Source organism: Anomaloglossus baeobatrachus, chromosome 4 (assembly GCF_048569485.1).
Source record: "Anomaloglossus baeobatrachus isolate aAnoBae1 chromosome 4, aAnoBae1.hap1, whole genome shotgun sequence".
Taxonomy (NCBI): Eukaryota; Metazoa; Chordata; class Amphibia; order Anura; family Aromobatidae; genus Anomaloglossus; species Anomaloglossus baeobatrachus.
This window is the reverse complement of record NC_134356.1, coordinates 697,214,960-697,233,232: the sequence shown is the minus strand read 5'-3', so window position 1 is coordinate 697,233,232 and position 18,273 is coordinate 697,214,960. Positions and strand designations below refer to the sequence as shown.

Here is an 18,273-nt window from a genome sequence, read left to right as displayed (position 1 = left end):
TTTTCACATGGTTGACATAATTTGTTACTCATACACCTGAATATAATCCTACAAGATCTCTGACTTTGCACAAGTGTACGTCGAAAAATTGATTTGTTAAATTTCAAAATCAAGTTAAGTGTTAAAGTCAAAGGGTGGTCACACCAAATTGATGTGATTTATATTTCCATTTTGTTCATTCACTTTAATAAACTATTGAATCTTTTCTTTAAAAAAAAATATTCCTTTGGATCACAGTTGACATGGAATTTGTGACGGAAATAAAAATCCACACAAGACGCACAAACAAAAAGATGAATTCTTATCTTTTGTTTTGGTAATTACAAAAAAAGTTGTGTTTATTTTTCCTTTTTAAAAATGATGAGAGTGAATTGTGTATTTCTTGGTTCCTCAGACTATAAATGATTGGATTTAGTAATGGGGTCACCACACTGTACAGCAGGGAAAGAATCTTGTTGACTGTTATTGACTGCTGCCTGTTCGGGGTGACGTGATATGATCATGGTGCCGTAATATGTGCACACGACAGTCAGGTGGGAGCTACAGGTAGCGAAAGCCTTCTGACGTCCAGATTTGGAAGAAATCTTCACTATGGCCAGGAAAATATTGAAATAAGTCACTACAATGTAAATAAAGGTAAAGATAAAGACAGGATTAGTTTGAGTAAAGACTTCGAATTCCACAGTCGAGGTGTCGGAGCAAGAGAGTTCAAGGATGGGAGCGAGATCACAAAAGAAGTGGTCAAGAGTAGAGTTGAGCGCGGTTCGCGGTTCGAGGTTCTCCAGTTCTAGGCTCGAGTGATTTTGGGGGCTGTTCGAGATCGAACTAGAACTCGAGCTTTTTGCAAAAGCTCGATAGTTCTAGATACGTTCGAGAACGGTTCTAGCAGCAAAAAGCAGGGCTTTTTACAGCTACAGTGTGCAGGAGCCATCGCTGGCAGCCTGCCAGAAGCTGGTAACCAAGATAAACATCGGGTATCCAAGCAAAGCGCTTTGGTTAGTAACCCAATGTTTAACCTAGTTACGTGCAGGAAGCCCACACTTCCCCGCTCAGCTCGCTCCGCCCCCTCCTGCCCGCGGCATGTACACATACATACACACACACACACACACACACACATGGTCCCGCTCGGCTTACCTGCGGTGATGAAGTCCCGCCATCCCGACCTCAGCGCTGTCACTGTCCTCCATGGCCGCCGCTTGTCACATCACCTTCTCTCGCTTCCGACCCGAGACTGACTGGCGGTGACGTCACGGGCCTCTCGCGATACTTGGTGTGAAGGCGCCGGTCATTGAACTCAGTGACAGGGGCTGTCAGTGTGCTGGAGATCAGCGCAGGTAATGTACCTCGCTGACAGTAGCACTTGTCATCCCCTGCAGTGACCTGGGCTGACCCATTGATGTTAGCTCAGGTCACTGCACTGCTCTCCCAGCCAATGGGGAACATCCTGCTCTTCATTGACTGTGACAGTGTGGATCGTCATGGCAACCCCTTGGATTACAGCAGACCTGGATTTGTTTTTCATTCTAATAAATTGGTTAAAGGGGGAATGTTTTGGGGAGTGTTTTTTCAAATAAAAATGTGTTTGTCGTCTATTTTCTTTTATTACTGACTGGGTTGGTGATGTCGGGTATCTGATAGACGCCTGACCTCACCAACCCCAGGGCTTGATGCCAGGTGACATTACACATCTGGTATTAACCCCATATATTACCCCGTTTGCCACCGCACCAGGGCGCGGGATGAGCTGGGGCGAAGCACCAGGATTGGCGCATCTAATGGATGCGCCACTTCTGGGGCGGCTGCGTCCTGGTATTTTTAGGCTGGGGAGAGTCCAATAACCATGGACCTCCCTAGTCTGAGAATATCAGGCCCCAGCTGTCTGCTTTACCTTGGCTGGTGATCCAATTTTGGGGGACCCCTACGTGTTTTTTTTTTAATTATTTATTTAATTTAAAATAGCGTGGGGTGCCCTCAGTTTTGGATTACCAGCCAAGGTGAGGTTGCCAGCTGTGGTCTGCAGGCTGCAGCCGTCTGCTTTACCCTAGCTGGCTACAAAACTAGGGGGAACCCTACGTCATTTTTTTTTTTCATTTTTTTGGCTAAATACAAAGCTAAGCACCCCTTAGTGCCACATGAAAGGCACCAAAGGGTGCTCCACTTTCTCTCCACTTTTTCTCCATTTTTTCTCCACTTTTTCTACATTTTTTCTCCACTTTTTCTACATTTTTTTCTCCATTTTTTCTCCACTTTTTCTCCACTTTTTCTCCACTTTTTCTCCACTTTTTCTCCATTTTTTTCTCAATTTTTTCTCTACTTTTTCTCCACTTTTTCTCCACTTTTTCTCCACTTTTTCTCCATTTTTTTCTCCACTTTTTCTCCACTTTTTCTCCATTTTTTTCTCCACTATTTCTCCACTTTTTCTCCACTTTTTCTCCATTTTTTTCTCCATTTTTTCTCCACTTTTTCTCCACTTTTTCTCCACTTTTTCTTCACTTTTTCTCCACTTTTTCTCCACTCTTTCTCCACTTTTTCTCCATTTTTTTCTCCACTTTTTCTCCACTTTTTCTCCATTTTTTTCTCCTTTTTTTCTCCACTTTTTCTCCACTTTTTCTCCACTTTTTCTCCACTTTTTCTCCACTTTTTCTCCATTTTTTCTCCATTTTTTCTCCACTTATTCTCCACTTTTTCTCCACTTTTTCTCCACTTTTTCTCCATTTTTTTCTCCACTTTTTCTCCACTTTTTCTCCACTTTTTCTCCATTTTTTTCTCCACTTTTTCTCCATTTTTTTCTCCACTTTTTCTCCACTTTTTCTCCACTTTTTCTCCACTTTTTCTCCACTTTTTCTCCACTTATTCTCCACTTTTTCTCCACTTTTTCTCCACTTTTTCTCCACTTTTTCTTCATTTTTTTCTCCATTTTTTCTCCATTTTTTCTCCACTTTTTCTCCACTTTTTCTCCACTTTTTCTCCACTTTTTCTCCATTTTTTTCTCCACTTTTTCTCCACTTTTTCTCCACTTTTTCTCCACTTTTTCTCCATTTTTTCTCCACTTTTTCTCCACTTTTTCTCCATTTTTTTCTCCACTTTTTCTCCACTTTTTCTCCACTTTTTCTCCATTTTTTTCTCCACTTTTTCTCCATTTTTTTCTCCACTTTTTCTCCACTTTTTCTCCACTTTTTCTCCATTTTTTTCTCTACTTTTTCTCCACTTTTTCTCCATTTTTTTCTCCATTTTTTCTCCACTTTTTCTCCACTTTTTCTCCACTTTTTCTTCACTTTTTCTCCACTTTTTCTCCACTTTTTCTCCACTTTTTCTCCACTTTTTCTCCACTTTTTCTCCATTTTTTTCTCCACTTTTTCTCCACTTTTTCTCCATTTTTTTCTCCACTTTTTCTCCACTTTTTTCTCCATTTTTTTCTCCATTTTTTCTCCACTTTTTCTCCACTTTTTCTACACTTTTTCTCCACTTTTTCTTCACTTTTTCTCCACTTTTTCTCCACTTTTTCTCCACTTTTTCTCCACTTTTTCTCCATTTTTTTCTCCACTTTTTCTCCACTTTTTCTCCATTTTTTTCTCCATTTTTTCTCCACTTTTTCTCCACTTTTTCTCCACTTTTTCTTCACTTTTTCTCCACTTTTTCTCCACTTTTTCTCCACTTATTCTCCACTTATTCTCCACTTTTTCTCCACTTTTTCTCCACTTTTTCTCCACTTTTTCTTCATTTTTTTCTCCATTTTTTCTCCATTTTTTCTACACTTTTTCTACACTTTTTCTACACTTTTTCTCCACTTTTTCTCCACTTTTTCTCCACTTTTTCTCCATTTTTTTCTCCACTTTTTCTCCACTTTTTCTCCACTTTTTCTCCACTTTTTCTCCATTTTTTCTCCACTTATTCTCCACTTTTTCTCCACTTTTTCCTCCACTTTTTCTCCATTTTTTTCTCCACTTTTTCTCCACTTTTTCTCCACTTTTTCTCCATTTTTTTCTCCACTTTTTCTCCATTTTTTTCTCCACTTTTTCTCCACTTTTTCTCCACTTTTTCTCCACTTTTTCTCCACTTATTCTCCACTTTTTCTCCACTTTTTCTCCACTTTTTCTCCACTTTTTCTTCATTTTTTTCTCCATTTTTTCTCTATTTTTTCTCCACTTTTTCTCCACTTTTTCTCCACTTTTTCTCCACTTTTTCTCCATTTTTTTCTCCACTTTTTCTCCACTTTTTCTCCACTTTTTCTCCATTTTTTTCTCCACTTTTTCTCCACTTTTTCTCCATTTTTTTCTCCACTTTTTCTCCACTTTTTCTCCACTTTTTCTCCATTTTTTTCTCCACTTTTTCTCCATTTTTTTCTCCACTTTTTCTCCACTTTTTCTCCACTTTTTCTCCACTTTTTCTCCATTTTTTTCTCCACTTTTTCTCCACTTTTTCTCCACTTTTTCTTCACTTTTTCTCCACTTTTTCTCCACTTTTTCTCCACTTTTCTCCACTTTTTCTCCATTTTTTTCTCCACTTTTTCTCCACTTTTTCTCCATTTTTTTCTCCACTTTTTCTCCATTTTTTTCTCCATTTTTTCTCCACTTTTTCTCCACTTTTTCTCCACTTTTTCTCCACTTTTTCTCCACTTTTTCTTCACTTTTTCTCCACTTTTTCTCCACTTTTTCTCCACTTTTTCTCCATTTTTTTCTCCACTTTTTCTCCACTTTTTCTCCATTTTTTCTCCATTTTTTCTCCACTTTTTCTCCACTTTTTCTCCACTTTTTCTCCACTTTTTCTTCACTTTTTCTCCACTTTTTCTCCACTTTTTCTCCACTTATTCTCCACTTATTCTCCACTTTTTCTCCACTTTTTCTCCACTTTTTCTCCACTTTTTCTTCATTTTTTTCTCCATTTTTTCTCCATTTTTTCTCCACTTTTTCTCCACTTTTTCTCCACTTTTTCTCCACTTTTTCTCCACTTTTTCTCCACTTTTTCTCCATTTTTTTCTCCTTTTTTTCTCCACTTTTTCTCCACTTTTTCTCCATTTTTTCTCCACTTATTCTCCATTTTTTCTCCATTTTTTCTCCACTTTTTCTCCACTTTTTCTCCACTTTTTCTCCACTTTTTCTCCACTTTTTCTCCATTTTTTTCTCCACTTTTTCTCCACTTTTTCTCCACTTTTTCTCCACTTTTTCTCCATTTTTTCTTCATTTATTCTCCACTTTTTCTCCACTTTTTCTCCACTTTTTCTCCATTTTTTTCTCCACTTTTTCTCCACTTTTTCTCCACTTTTTCTCCATTTTTTTCTCCATTTTTTCTCCACTTTTTCTCCACTTTCTCTCCACTTTTTCTTCACTTTTTCTCCACTTTTTCTCCACTTTTTCTCCACTTTTTCTCCATTTTTTTCTCCACTTTTTCTCCATTTTTTTCTCCATTTTTTCTCCACTTTTTCTCCACTTTTTCTCCACTTTTTCTCCACTTTTTCTTCACTTTTTCTCCACTTTTTCTCCACTTTTTCTCCACTTTTTTCTCCACTTTTTCTCCATTTTTTTCTCCATTTTTTCTCTACTTTTTCTCCACTTTTTCTCCACTTTTTCTCCACTTATTCTCCACTTTTTCTCCCCTTTTTCTCCACTTTTTCTCCACCTTTTCTCCATTTTTTCTCCACTTATTCTCCATTTTTTCTCCACTTTTTCTCCACTTATTCTCCACTTTTTCTCCACTTTTTCTCCACTTTTTCTCCACTTTTTCTCCATTTTTTCTCCACTTATTGTCCATTTTTTCTCCACTTTTTCTCCACTTTTTCTCCACTTTTTCTCCTTTTTTTCTCCACTTTTTCTCCACTTTTTCTCCACTTTTTCTCCACTTTTTCTCCATTTTTTTCTCCACTTTTTCTCCACTTTTTCTCCATTTTTTTCTCCACTTTTTCTCCACTTTTTCTCCACTTTTTCTCCATTTTTTTCTCCACTTTTTCTCCATTTTTTTCTCCACTTTTTCTCCACTTTTTCTCCACTTTTTCTCCACTTTTTCTCCATTTTTTTCTCCACTTTTTCTCCACTTTTTCTCCACTTCTTCTTCACTTTTTCTCCACTTTTTCTCCACTTTTTCTCCACTTTTTCTCCACTTTTTCTCCACTTTTTCTCCATTTTTTTCTCCACTTTTTCTCCACTTTTTCTCCATTTTTTTCTCCACTTTTTCTCCACTTTTTTCTCCATTTTTTTCTCCATTTTTTCTCCACTTTTTCTCCACTTTTTCTCCACTTTTTCTCCACTTTTTCTTCACTTTTTCTCCACTTTTTCTCCACTTTTTCTCCACTTTTTCTCCACTTTTTCTCCACTTTTTCTCCATTTTTTTCTCCACTTTTTCTCCACTTTTTCTCCATTTTTTTCTCCATTTTTTCTCCACTTTTTCTCCACTTTTTCTCCACTTTTTCTTCACTTTTTCTCCACTTTTTCTCCACTTTTTCTCCACTTTTTCTCCACTTATTCTCCACTTATTCTCCACTTTTTCTCCACTTTTTCTCCACTTTTTCTCCACTTTTTCTTCATTTTTTTCTCCATTTTTTCTCCATTTTTTCTCCACTTTTTCTCCACTTTTTCTACACTTTTTCTACACTTTTTCTCCACTTTTTCTCCACTTTTTCTCCACTTTTTCTCCATTTTTTTCTCCACTTTTTCTCCACTTTTTCTCCACTTTTTCTCCACTTTTTCTCCATTTTTTTCTCCACTTATTCTCCACTTTTTCTCCACTTTTTCTCCACTTTTTCTCCACTTTTTCTCCATTTTTTTCTCCACTTTTTCTCCACTTTTTCTCCACTTTTTCTCCATTTTTTTCTCCACTTTTTCTCCATTTTTTTCTCCATTTTTTCTCCACTTTTTCTCCACTTTTTCTCCACTTTTTCTTCACTTTTTCTCCACTTTTTCTCCACTCTTTCTCCACTTTTTCTCCATTTTTTTCTCCACTTTTTCTCCACTTTTTGTCCATTTTTTTCTCCTTTTTTTCTCCACTTTTTCTCCACTTTTTCTCCACTTTTTCTCCACTTTTTCTCCACTTTTTCTCCATTTTTTCTCCATTTTTTCTCCACTTATTCTCCACTTTTTCTCCACTTTTTCTCCACTTTTTCTCCATTTTTTTCTCCACTTTTTCTCCACTTTTTCTCCACTTTTTCTCCATTTTTTTCTCCACTTTTTCTCCATTTTTTTCTCCACTTTTTCTCCACTTTTTCTCCACTTTTTCTCCACTTTTTCTCCACTTATTCTCCACTTTTTCTCCACTTTTTCTCCACTTTTTCTCCACTTTTTCTTCATTTTTTTCTCCATTTTTTCTCCATTTTTTCTCCACTTTTTCTCCACTTTTTCTCCACTTTTTCTCCACTTTTTCTCCATTTTTTTCTCCACTTTTTCTCCACTTTTTCTCCACTTTTTCTCCACTTTTTCTCCACTTTTTCTCCATTTTTTCTCCACTTTTTCTCCACTTTTTCTCCATTTTTTTCTCCACTTTTTCTCCACTTTTTCTCCACTTTTTCTCCATTTTTTTCTCCACTTTTTCTCCATTTTTTTCTCCACTTTTTCTCCACTTTTTCTCCACTTTTTCTCCATTTTTTTCTCCACTTTTTCTCCACTTTTTCTCCATTTTTTTCTCCATTTTTTCTCCACTTTTTCTCCACTTTTTCTCCACTTTTTCTCCACTTTTTCTTCACTTTTTCTCCACTTTTTCTCCACTTTTTCTCCACTTTTTCTCCACTTTTTCTCCACTTTTTTCTCCACTTTTTCTCCACTTTTTCTCCATTTTTTTCTCCACTTTTTCTCCACTTTTTTCTCCATTTTTTTCTCCATTTTTTCTCCACTTTTTCTCCACTTTTTCTACACTTTTTCTCCACTTTTTCTTCACTTTTTCTCCACTTTTTCTCCACTTTTTCTCCACTTTTTCTCCACTTTTTCTCCATTTTTTTCTCCACTTTTTCTCCACTTTTTCTCCATTTTTTTCTCCATTTTTTCTCCACTTTTTCTCCACTTTTTCTCCACTTTTTCTTCACTTTTTCTCCACTTTTTCTCCACTTTTTCTCCACTTATTCTCCACTTATTCTCCACTTTTTCTCCACTTTTTCTCCACTTTTTCTCCACTTTTTCTTCATTTTTTCTCCATTTTTTCTCCATTTTTTCTCCACTTTTTCTCCACTTTTTCTACACTTTTTCTACACTTTTTCTCCACTTTTTCTCCACTTTTTCTCCACTTTTTCTCCATTTTTTTCTCCACTTTTTCTCCACTTTTTTCTCCACTTTTTCTCCACTTTTTCTCCATTTTTTCTCCACTTATTCTCCACTTTTTCTCCACTTTTTCTCCACTTTTTCTCCATTTTTTTCTCCACTTTTTCTCCACTTTTTCTCCACTTTTTCTCCATTTTTTTCTCCACTTTTTCTCCATTTTTTCTCCACTTTTTCTCCACTTTTTCTCCACTTTTTCTCCACTTTTTCTCCACTTTTTCTCCACTTTTTCTCCACTTATTCTTCACTTTTTCTCCACTTTTTCTCCACTTTTTCTCCACTTTTTCTCCACTTTTTCTTCATTTTTTTCTCCATTTTTTCTCTATTTTTTCTCCACTTTTTCTCCACTTTTTCTCCACTTTTTCTCCACTTTTTCTCCATTTTTTTCTCCACTTTTTCTCCACTTTTTCTCCACTTTTTCTCCATTTTTTTCTCCACTTTTTCTCCACTTTTTCTCCATTTTTTCTCCACTTTTTCTCCACTTTTTCTCCACTTTTTCTCCACTTTTTCTCCACTTTTTCTCCACTTTTTCTCCACTTTTTCTCCATTTTTTTCTCCTTTTTTTCTCCACTTTTTCTCCACTTTTTCTCCATTTTTTCTCCACTTATTCTCCATTTTTTCTCCATTTTTTCTCCACTTTTTCTCCACTTTTTCTCCACTTTTTCTCCACTTTTTCTCCACTTTTTCTCCATTTTTTTCTCCACTTTTTCTCCACTTTTTCTCCACTTTTTCTCCACTTTTTCTCCATTTTTTCTTCATTTATTCTCCACTTTTTCTCCACTTTTTCTCCATTTTTTTCTCCACTTTTTCTCCACTTTTTCTCCACTTTTTCTCCATTTTTTTCTCCACTTTTTCTCCACTTTTTCTCCACTTTTTCTCCATTTTTTCTCCATTTTTTCTCCACTTTTTCTCCACTTTCTCTCCACTTTTTCTTCACTTTTTCTCCACTTTTTCTCCACTTTTCTCCACTTTTTCTTCATTTTTTTCTCCATTTTTTCTCCATTTTTTCTCCACTTTTTCTCCACTTTTTCTCCACTTTTTCTACACTTTTTCTACACTTTTTCTCCACTTTTTCTCCACTTTTTCTCCACTTTTTCTCCATTTTTTCTCCTTTTTTCTCCACTTTTTCTCCACTTTTTCTCCATTTTTCTCCACTTATTCTCCATTTTTTCTCCATTTTTCTCCACTTTTTCTCCACTTTTTCTCCACTTTTTCTCCACTTTTTCTCCACTTTTTCTCCATTTTTTTCTCCACTTTTTCTCCACTTTTTCTCCACTTTTTCTCCACTTTTTCTCCATTTTTTCTTCATTTATTCTCCACTTTTTCTCCACTTTTTCTCCACTTTTTCTCCATTTTTTTCTCCACTTTTTCTCCACTTTTTCTCCACTTTTTCTCCATTTTTTTCTCCACTTTTTCTCCACTTTTTCTCCACTTTTTCTCCATTTTTTTCTCCATTTTTTCTCCACTTTTTCTCCACTTTCTCTCCACTTTTTCTTCACTTTTTCTCCACTTTTTCTCCACTTTTTCTCCACTTTTTCTCCATTTTTTTCTCCACTTTTTCTCCATTTTTTTCTCCATTTTTTCTCCACTTTTTCTCCACTTTTTCTCCACTTTTTCTCCACTTTTTCTTCACTTTTTCTCCACTTTTTCTCCACTTTTTCTCCACTTTTTTCTCCACTTTTTCTCCATTTTTTTCTCCATTTTTTCTCTACTTTTTCTCCACTTTTTCTCCACTTTTTCTCCACTTATTCTCCACTTTTTCTCCCCTTTTTCTCCACTTTTTCTCCACCTTTTCTCCATTTTTTCTCCACTTATTCTCCATTTTTTCTCCACTTTTTCTCCACTTATTCTCCACTTTTTCTCCACTTTTTCTCCACTTTTTCTCCACTTTTTCTCCATTTTTTCTCCACTTATTGTCCATTTTTTCTCCACTTTTTCTCCACTTTTTCTCCACTTTTTCTCCACTTTTTCTCCATTTTTTTCTCCACTTTTTCTCCACTTTTTCTCCACTTTTTCTCCACTTTTTCTCCATTTTTTCTCCACTTTTTCTCCACTTTTTCTCCATTTTTTTCTCCACTTTTTCTCCACTTTTTCTCCACTTTTTCTCCATTTTTTCTCCACTTTTTCTCCATTTTTTTCTCCACTTTTTCTCCACTTTTTCTCCACTTTTTCTCCACTTTTTCTCCATTTTTTCTCCACTTTTTCTCCACTTTTTCTCCACTTCTTCTTCACTTTTTCTCCACTTTTTCTCCACTTTTTCTCCACTTTTTCTCCACTTTTTCTCCACTTTTTCTCCATTTTTTTCTCCACTTTTTCTCCACTTTTTCTCCATTTTTTTCTCCACTTTTTCTCCACTTTTTTCTCCATTTTTTTCTCCATTTTTTCTCCACTTTTTCTCCACTTTTTCTCCACTTTTTCTCCACTTTTTCTTCACTTTTTCTCCACTTTTTCTCCACTTTTTCTCCACTTTTTCTCCACTTTTTCTCCATTTTTTCTCCACTTTTTCTCCATTTTTTCTCCATTTTTTCTCCACTTTTTCTCCACTTTTTCTCCACTTTTTCTTCACTTTTTCTCCACTTTTTCTCCACTTTTTCTCCACTTTTTCTCCACTTATTCTCCACTTATTCTCCACTTTTTCTCCACTTTTTCTCCACTTTTTCTCCACTTTTTCTTCATTTTTTCTCCATTTTTTCTCCATTTTTTCTCCACTTTTTCTCCACTTTTTCTACACTTTTCTACACTTTTTCTCCACTTTTTCTCCACTTTTTCTCCACTTTTCTCCATTTTTTTCTCCACTTTTTCTCCACTTTTTCTCCACTTTTTCTCCATTTTTTCTCCACTTATTCTCCACTTTTTCTCCACTTTTTCTCCACTTTTTCTCCATTTTTTCTCCACTTTTTCTCCACTTTTTCTCCACTTTTTCTCCATTTTTTTCTCCACTTTTTCTCCATTTTTCTCCATTTTTCTCCACTTTTTCTCCACTTTTTCTCCACTTTTTCTTCACTTTTTCTCCACTTTTTCTCCACTCTTTCTCCACTTTTTCTCCATTTTTTTCTCCACTTTTTCTCCACTTTTTCTCCATTTTTTCTCCTTTTTTCTCCACTTTTTCTCCACTTTTTCTCCACTTTTTCTCCACTTTTTCTCCACTTTTTCTCCATTTTTCTCCATTTTTCTCCACTTATTCTCCACTTTTTCTCCACTTTTTCTCCATTTTTTCTCCATTTTTTCTCCACTTTTTCTCCACTTTTTCTCCACTTTTTCTCCATTTTTTCTCCACTTTTTCTCCATTTTTTTCTCCACTTTTTCTCCACTTTTTCTCCACTTTTTCTCCACTTTTTCTCCACTTTTTCTCCATTTTTTCTCCACTTTTTCTCCACTTTTTCTCCACTTTTTCTCCACTTTTTCTCCACTTTTTCTTCACTTTTTCTCCACTTTTTCTCCACTTTTTCTCCACTTTTTCTCCACTTTTTTCTCCACTTTTTCTCCACTTTTTCTCCATTTTTTTCTCCACTTTTTCTCCACTTTTTCTCCATTTTTTTCTCCATTTTTCTCCACTTTTTCTCCACTTTTTCTACACTTTTTCTCCACTTTTTCTTCACTTTTTCTCCACTTTTTCTCCACTTTTTCTCCACTTTTTCTCCACTTTTTCTCCATTTTTTCTCCACTTTTTCTCCACTTTTTCTCCATTTTTTCTCCATTTTTCTCCCACTTTTTCTCCACTTTTTCTCCACTTTTTCTTCACTTTTTCTCCACTTTTTCTCCACTTTTTCTCCACTTATTCTCCACTTATTCTCCACTTTTTCTCCACTTTTTCTCCACTTTTTCTCCACTTTTTCTTCATTTTTTTCTCCATTTTTTCTCCATTTTTCTCCACTTTTTCTCCACTTTTCTACACTTTTTCTACAATTTTTCTCCACTTTTTCTCCACTTTTTCTCCACTTTTTCTCCATTTTTTCTCCACTTTTTCTCCACTTTTTCTCCACTTTTTCTCCACTTTTTCTCCATTTTTTCTCCACTTATTCTCCACTTTTTCTCCACTTTTTCTCCACTTTTTCTCCATTTTTTTCTCCACTTTTTCTCCACTTTTTCTCCACTTTTTCTCCATTTTTTTCTCCACTTTTTCTCCATTTTTTTCTCCACTTTTTCTCCACTTTTTCTCCACTTTTTCTCCACTTTTTCTCCACTTTTTCTCCACTTATTCTCCACTTTTTCTCCACTTTTTCTCCACTTTTTCTCCACTTTTTCTTCATTTTTTCTCCATTTTTCTCTATTTTTCTCCACTTTTCTCCACTTTTTCTCCACTTTTTCTCCACTTTTTCTCCATTTTTTCTCCACTTTTTCTCCACTTTTTCTCCACTTTTTCTCCATTTTTTTCTCCACTTTTTCTCCACTTTTTCTCCATTTTTTCTCCACTTTTTCTCCACTTTTTCTCCACTTTTTCTACACTTTTTCTACACTTTTTCTCCACTTTTTCTCCACTTTTTCTCCACTTTTTCTCCATTTTTTTCTCCTTTTTTTCTCCACTTTTTCTCCACTTTTTCTCCATTTTTTCTCCACTTATTCTCCATTTTTTCTCCATTTTTTCTCCACTTTTTCTCCACTTTTTCTCCACTTTTTCTCCACTTTTTCTCCACTTTTTCTCCATTTTTTTCTCCACTTTTCTCCACTTTTTCTCCACTTTTTCTCCACTTTTTCTCCATTTTTTCTTCATTTATTCTCCACTTTTTCTCCACTTTTTCTCCACTTTTTCTCCATTTTTTTCTCCACTTTTTCTCCACTTTTTCTCCACTTTTTCTCCATTTTTTTCTCCACTTTTTCTCCACTTTTTCTCCACTTTTTCTCCATTTTTTTCTCCATTTTTCTCCACTTTTTCTCCACTTTCTCTCCACTTTTTCTTCACTTTTTCTCCACTTTTTCTCCACTTTTTCTCCACTTTTTCTCCATTTTTTTCTCCACTTTTTCTCCATTTTTTTCTCCATTTTTTCTCCACTTTTCTCCACTTTTTCTACACTTTTTCTCCACTTTTTCTTCACTTTTTCTCCACTTTTTCTCCACTTTTTCTCCATTTTTTTCTCCACTTTTTCTCCATTTTTTTCTCCATTTTTTCTCTACTTTTTCTCCACTTTTCTCCACTTATTCTCCACTTTTTCTCCCCTTTTTCTCCACTTTTTCTCCACCTTTTCTCCATTTTTTCTCCACTTATTCTCCATTTTTTCTCCACTTTTTCTCCACTTATTCTCCACTTTTTCTCCACTTTTTCTCCACTTTTTCTCCACTTTTTCTCCATTTTTTCTCCACTTATTGTCCATTTTTTCTCCACTTTTTCTCCACTTTTTCTCCACTTTTTCTCCACTTTTTCTCCATTTTTTTCTCCACTTTTTCTCCACTTTTTCTCCACTTTTTCTCCACTTTTTCTCCATTTTTTCTCCACTTTTTCTCCACTTTTTCTCCATTTTTTCTCCACTTTTCTCCACTTTTTCTCCACTTTTTCTCCATTTTTTTTCTCCACTTTTTCTCCATTTTTTTCTCCACTTTTTCTCCACTTTTTCTCCACTTTTTCTCCACTTTTTCTCCATTTTTTTCTCCACTTTTTCTTCACTTTTTCTCCACTTTTTCTCCACTTTTCTCCACTTTTTCTCCACTTTTTCTCCACTTTTTCTCCATTTTTTTCTCCACTTTTTCTCCACTTTTTCTCCATTTTTTTCTCCACTTTTTCTCCACTTTTTTCTCCATTTTTTTCTCCATTTTTTCTCCACTTTTTCTCCACTTTTTCTCCACTTTTTCTCCACTTTTTCTTCACTTTTTCTCCACTTTTTCTCCACTTTTTCTCCACTTTTTCTCCACTTTTTCTCCACTTTTTCTCCATTTTTTCTCCACTTTTTCTCCACTTTTTCTCCATTTTTTTCTCCATTTTTTCTCCACTTTTTCTCCACTTTTTCTCCACTTTTTCTTCACTTTTTCTCCACTTTTTCTCCACTTATTCTCCACTTATTCTCCACTTTTTCTCCACTTTTTCTCCACTTTTTCTCCACTTTTTCTTCATTTTTTCTCCATTTTTTCTCCATTTTTTCTCCACTTTTTCTCCACTTTTTCTACACTTTTTCTCCACTTTTTCTCCACTTTTTCTCCACTTTTTCTCCATTTTTTTCTCCACTTTTTCTCCACTTTTTCTCCACTTTTTCTCCACTTTTTCTCCATTTTTTCTCCACTTATTCTCCACTTTTTCTCCACTTTTTCTCCACTTTTTCTCCACTTTTTCTCCATTTTTTTCTCCACTTTTTCTCCACTTTTCTCCACTTTTTCTCCACTTTTTCTCCACTTTTTCTCCATTTTTTCTCCACTTTTTCTCCACTTTTTCTCCACTTTTTCTCCACTTTTTCTCCATTTTTTCTCCACTTATTCTCCACTTTTTCTCCACTTTTTCTCCACTTTTTCTCCACTTTTTCTCCATTTTTTTCTCCACTTTTTCTCCACTTTTTCTCCACTTTTTCTCCATTTTTTCTCCACTTTTTCTCCATTTTTTTCTCCACTTTTTCTCCACTTTTTCTCCACTTTTTCTCCACTTTTTCTCCACTTATTCTCCACTTTTTCTCCACTTTTTCTCCACTTTTTCTCCACTTTTTCTTCATTTTTTCTCCATTTTTTCTCTATTTTTTCTCCACTTTTTCTCCACTTTTTCTCCACTTTTTCTCCACTTTTTCTCCATTTTTTTCTCCACTTTTTCTCCACTTTTTCTCCACTTTTTCTCCACTTTTTCTCCATTTTTTCTCCACTTTTTCTCCACTTTTTCTCCATTTTTTTCTCCACTTTTTCTCCACTTTTTCTCCACTTTTTCTCCATTTTTTTCTCCACTTTTTCTCCATTTTTTCTCCACTTTTTCTCCACTTTTTCTCCACTTTTTCTCCACTTTTTCTCCATTTTTTCTCCACTTTTTCTCCACTTTTTCTCCATTTTTTTCTCCATTTTTTCTCCACTTTTTCTCCACTTTTCTCCACTTTTTCTCCACTTTTTCTTCACTTTTTCTCCACTTTTTTCTCCACTTTTTCTCCACTTTTCTCCACTTTTTCTCCATTTTTTTCTCCACTTTTTCTCCACTTTTTCTCATTTTTTTCTCCACTTTTTCTCCACTTTTTCTCCATTTTTTCTCCATTTTTTCTCCACTTTTTCTCCACTTTTTCTCCACTTTTTCTCCACTTTTTCTTCACTTTTTCTCCACTTTTTCTCCACTTTTCTTCATTTTTTTCTCCACTTTTTCTCCACTTTTTCTCCATTTTTTTCTCCATTTTTTCTCCACTTTTTCTCCACTTTTTCTCCACTTTTTCTTCACTTTTTCTCCACTTTTTCTCCACTTTTTCTCCACTTATTCTCCACTTATTCTCCACTTTTTCTCCACTTTTTCTCCACTTTTTCTCCACTTTTTCTTCATTTTTTTCTCCATTTTTTCTCCATTTTTTCTCCACTTTTTCTCCACTTTTTCTCCACTTTTTCTACACTTTTTCTACACTTTTTCTCCACTTTTTCTCCACTTTTTCTCCACTTTTTCTCCATTTTTTTCTCCTTTTTTTCTCCACTTTTTCTCCACTTTTTCTCCATTTTTCTCCACTTATTCTCCATTTTTTCTCCATTTTTTCTCCACTTTTTCTCCACTTTTTCTCCACTTTTTCTCCACTTTTTCTCCATTTTTTCTCCACTTTTTCTCCACTTTTCTCCACTTTTTCTCCACTTTTTCTCCATTTTTTCTTCATTTATTCTCCACTTTTTCTCCACTTTTTCTCCACTTTTTCTCCATTTTTTTTCCACTTTTTCTCCACTTTTTCTCCACTTTTTCTCCATTTTTTTCTCCACTTTTTCTCCACTTTTTCTCCACTTTTTCTCCATTTTTTCTCCATTTTTTCTCCACTTTTTCTCCACTTTCTCTCCACTTTTTCTTCACTTTTCTCCACTTTTTCTCCACTTTTTCTCCACTTTTTCTCCATTTTTTTCTCCACTTTTTCTCCATTTTTTCTCCATTTTTTCTCCACTTTTTCTCCACTTTTTCTCCACTTTTTCTCCACTTTTTCTTCACTTTTTCTCCACTTTTTCTCCACTTTTTCTCCATTTTTTCTCCACTTTTTCTCCATTTTTTTCTCCATTTTTTCTCTACTTTTTCTCCACTTTTTCTCCACTTATTCTCCACTTTTTCTCCCCTTTTTCTCCACTTTTTCTCCACCTTTTCTCCATTTTTTCTCCACTTATTCTCCATTTTTTCTCCACTTTTTCTCCACTTTTTCTCCCCTTTTTCTCCACTTTTTCTCCACCTTTTCTCCATTTTTTCTCCACTTATTCTCCATTTTTTCTCCACTTTTTCTCCACTTATTCTCCACTTTTTCTCCACTTTTTCTCCATTTTTTTCTCCACTTTTTCTCCACTTTTTCTCCACTTTTTCTCCACTTTTTCTCCACTTTTTCTCCATTTTTTCTCCACTTTTCTCCACTTTTTCTCCATTTTTTTCTCCACTTTTTCTCCACTTTTTCTCCATTTTTTCTCCATTTTTTCTCCACTTTTTCTCCATTTTTTCTCCACTTTTTCTCCACTTTTTCTCCACTTTTTCTCCACTTTTTCTCCATTTTTTTCTCCACTTTTTCTCCACTTTTTCTCCATTTTTTTCTCCATTTTTTCTCCACTTTTTCTCCACTTTTTCTCCACTTTTTCTCCACTTTTTCTTCACTTTTTCTCCACTTTTTCTCCACTTTTTCTCCACTTTTCTCCACTTTTTCTCCATTTTTTTCTCCACTTTTTCTCCACTTTTTCTCCATTTTTTTCTCCACTTTTTCTCCACTTTTTCTCCATTTTTTTCTCCATTTTTTCTCCACTTTTTCTCCACTTTTTCTCCACTTTTTCTCCACTTTTTCTTCACTTTTTCTCCACTTTTTCTCCACTTTTTCTCCACTTTTTCTCCACTTTTTCTCCATTTTTTTCTCCACTTTTTCTCCACTTTTTCTCCATTTTTTTCTCCATTTTTTCTCCACTTTTTCTCCACTTTTTCTCCACTTTTTCTCCACTTTTTCTTCACTTTTTCTCCACTTTTTCTCCACTTTTTCTCCACTTATTCTCCACTTTTTCTCCACTTTTTCTCCACTTTTTCTCCACTTTTTCTTCATTTTTTTCTCCATTTTTTCTCCATTTTTTCTCCACTTTTTCTCCACTTTTTCTCCACTTTTTCTACACTTTTTCTACACTTTTTCTACACTTTTTCTCCACTTTTTCTCCACTTTTTCTCCATTTTTTTCTCCTTTTTTTCTCCACTTTTTCTCCACTTTTTCTCCATTTTTTCTCCACTTATTCTCCATTTTTTCTCCATTTTTTCTCCACTTTTTCTCCACTTTTTCTCCACTTTTTCTCCACTTTTTCTCCACTTTTTCTCCATTTTTTTCTCCACTTTTCTCCACTTTTTCTCCACTTTTTCTCCACTTTTTCTCCATTTTTTCTTCATTTATTCTCCACTTTTTCTCCACTTTTTCTCCACTTTTTCTCCATTTTTTCTCCACTTTTTCTCCACTTTTTCTCCACTTTTTCTCCATTTTTTTCTCCACTTTTTCTCCACTTTTTCTCCACTTTTTCTCCATTTTTTTCTCCATTTTTTCTCCACTTTTTCTCCACTTTCTCTCCACTTTTTCTTCACTTTTTCTCCACTTTTTCTCCACTTTTTCTCCACTTTTTCTCCATTTTTTTCTCCACTTTTTCTCCATTTTTTTCTCCATTTTTTCTCCACTTTTTCTCCACTTTTTCTCCACTTTTTCTTCACTTTTTCTCCACTTTTTCTCCACTTTTTCTCCATTTTTTTCTCCACTTTTTCTCCATTTTTTTCTCCATTTTTTCTCTACTTTTTCTCCACTTTTTCTCCACTTATTCTCCACTTTTTCTCCCCTTTTTCTCCACTTTTTCTCCACCTTTTCTCCATTTTTTCTCCACTTATTCTCCATTTTTTCTCCACTTTTTCTCCACTTATTCTCCACTTTTTCTCCACTTTTTCTCCACTTTTTCTCCACTTTTTCTC

The 18,273-nt window shown here is 34.8% G+C and overlaps 1 pseudogene; it reads right to left on the bottom strand.

Moving 5' to 3' along the window:
* Positions 1-301: 301 nt before the first annotated feature.
* LOC142303036 (olfactory receptor 2AP1-like) overlaps positions 302-18,273 on the bottom strand; it is a 31,156-nt pseudogene continuing 13,184 nt past the window's right edge.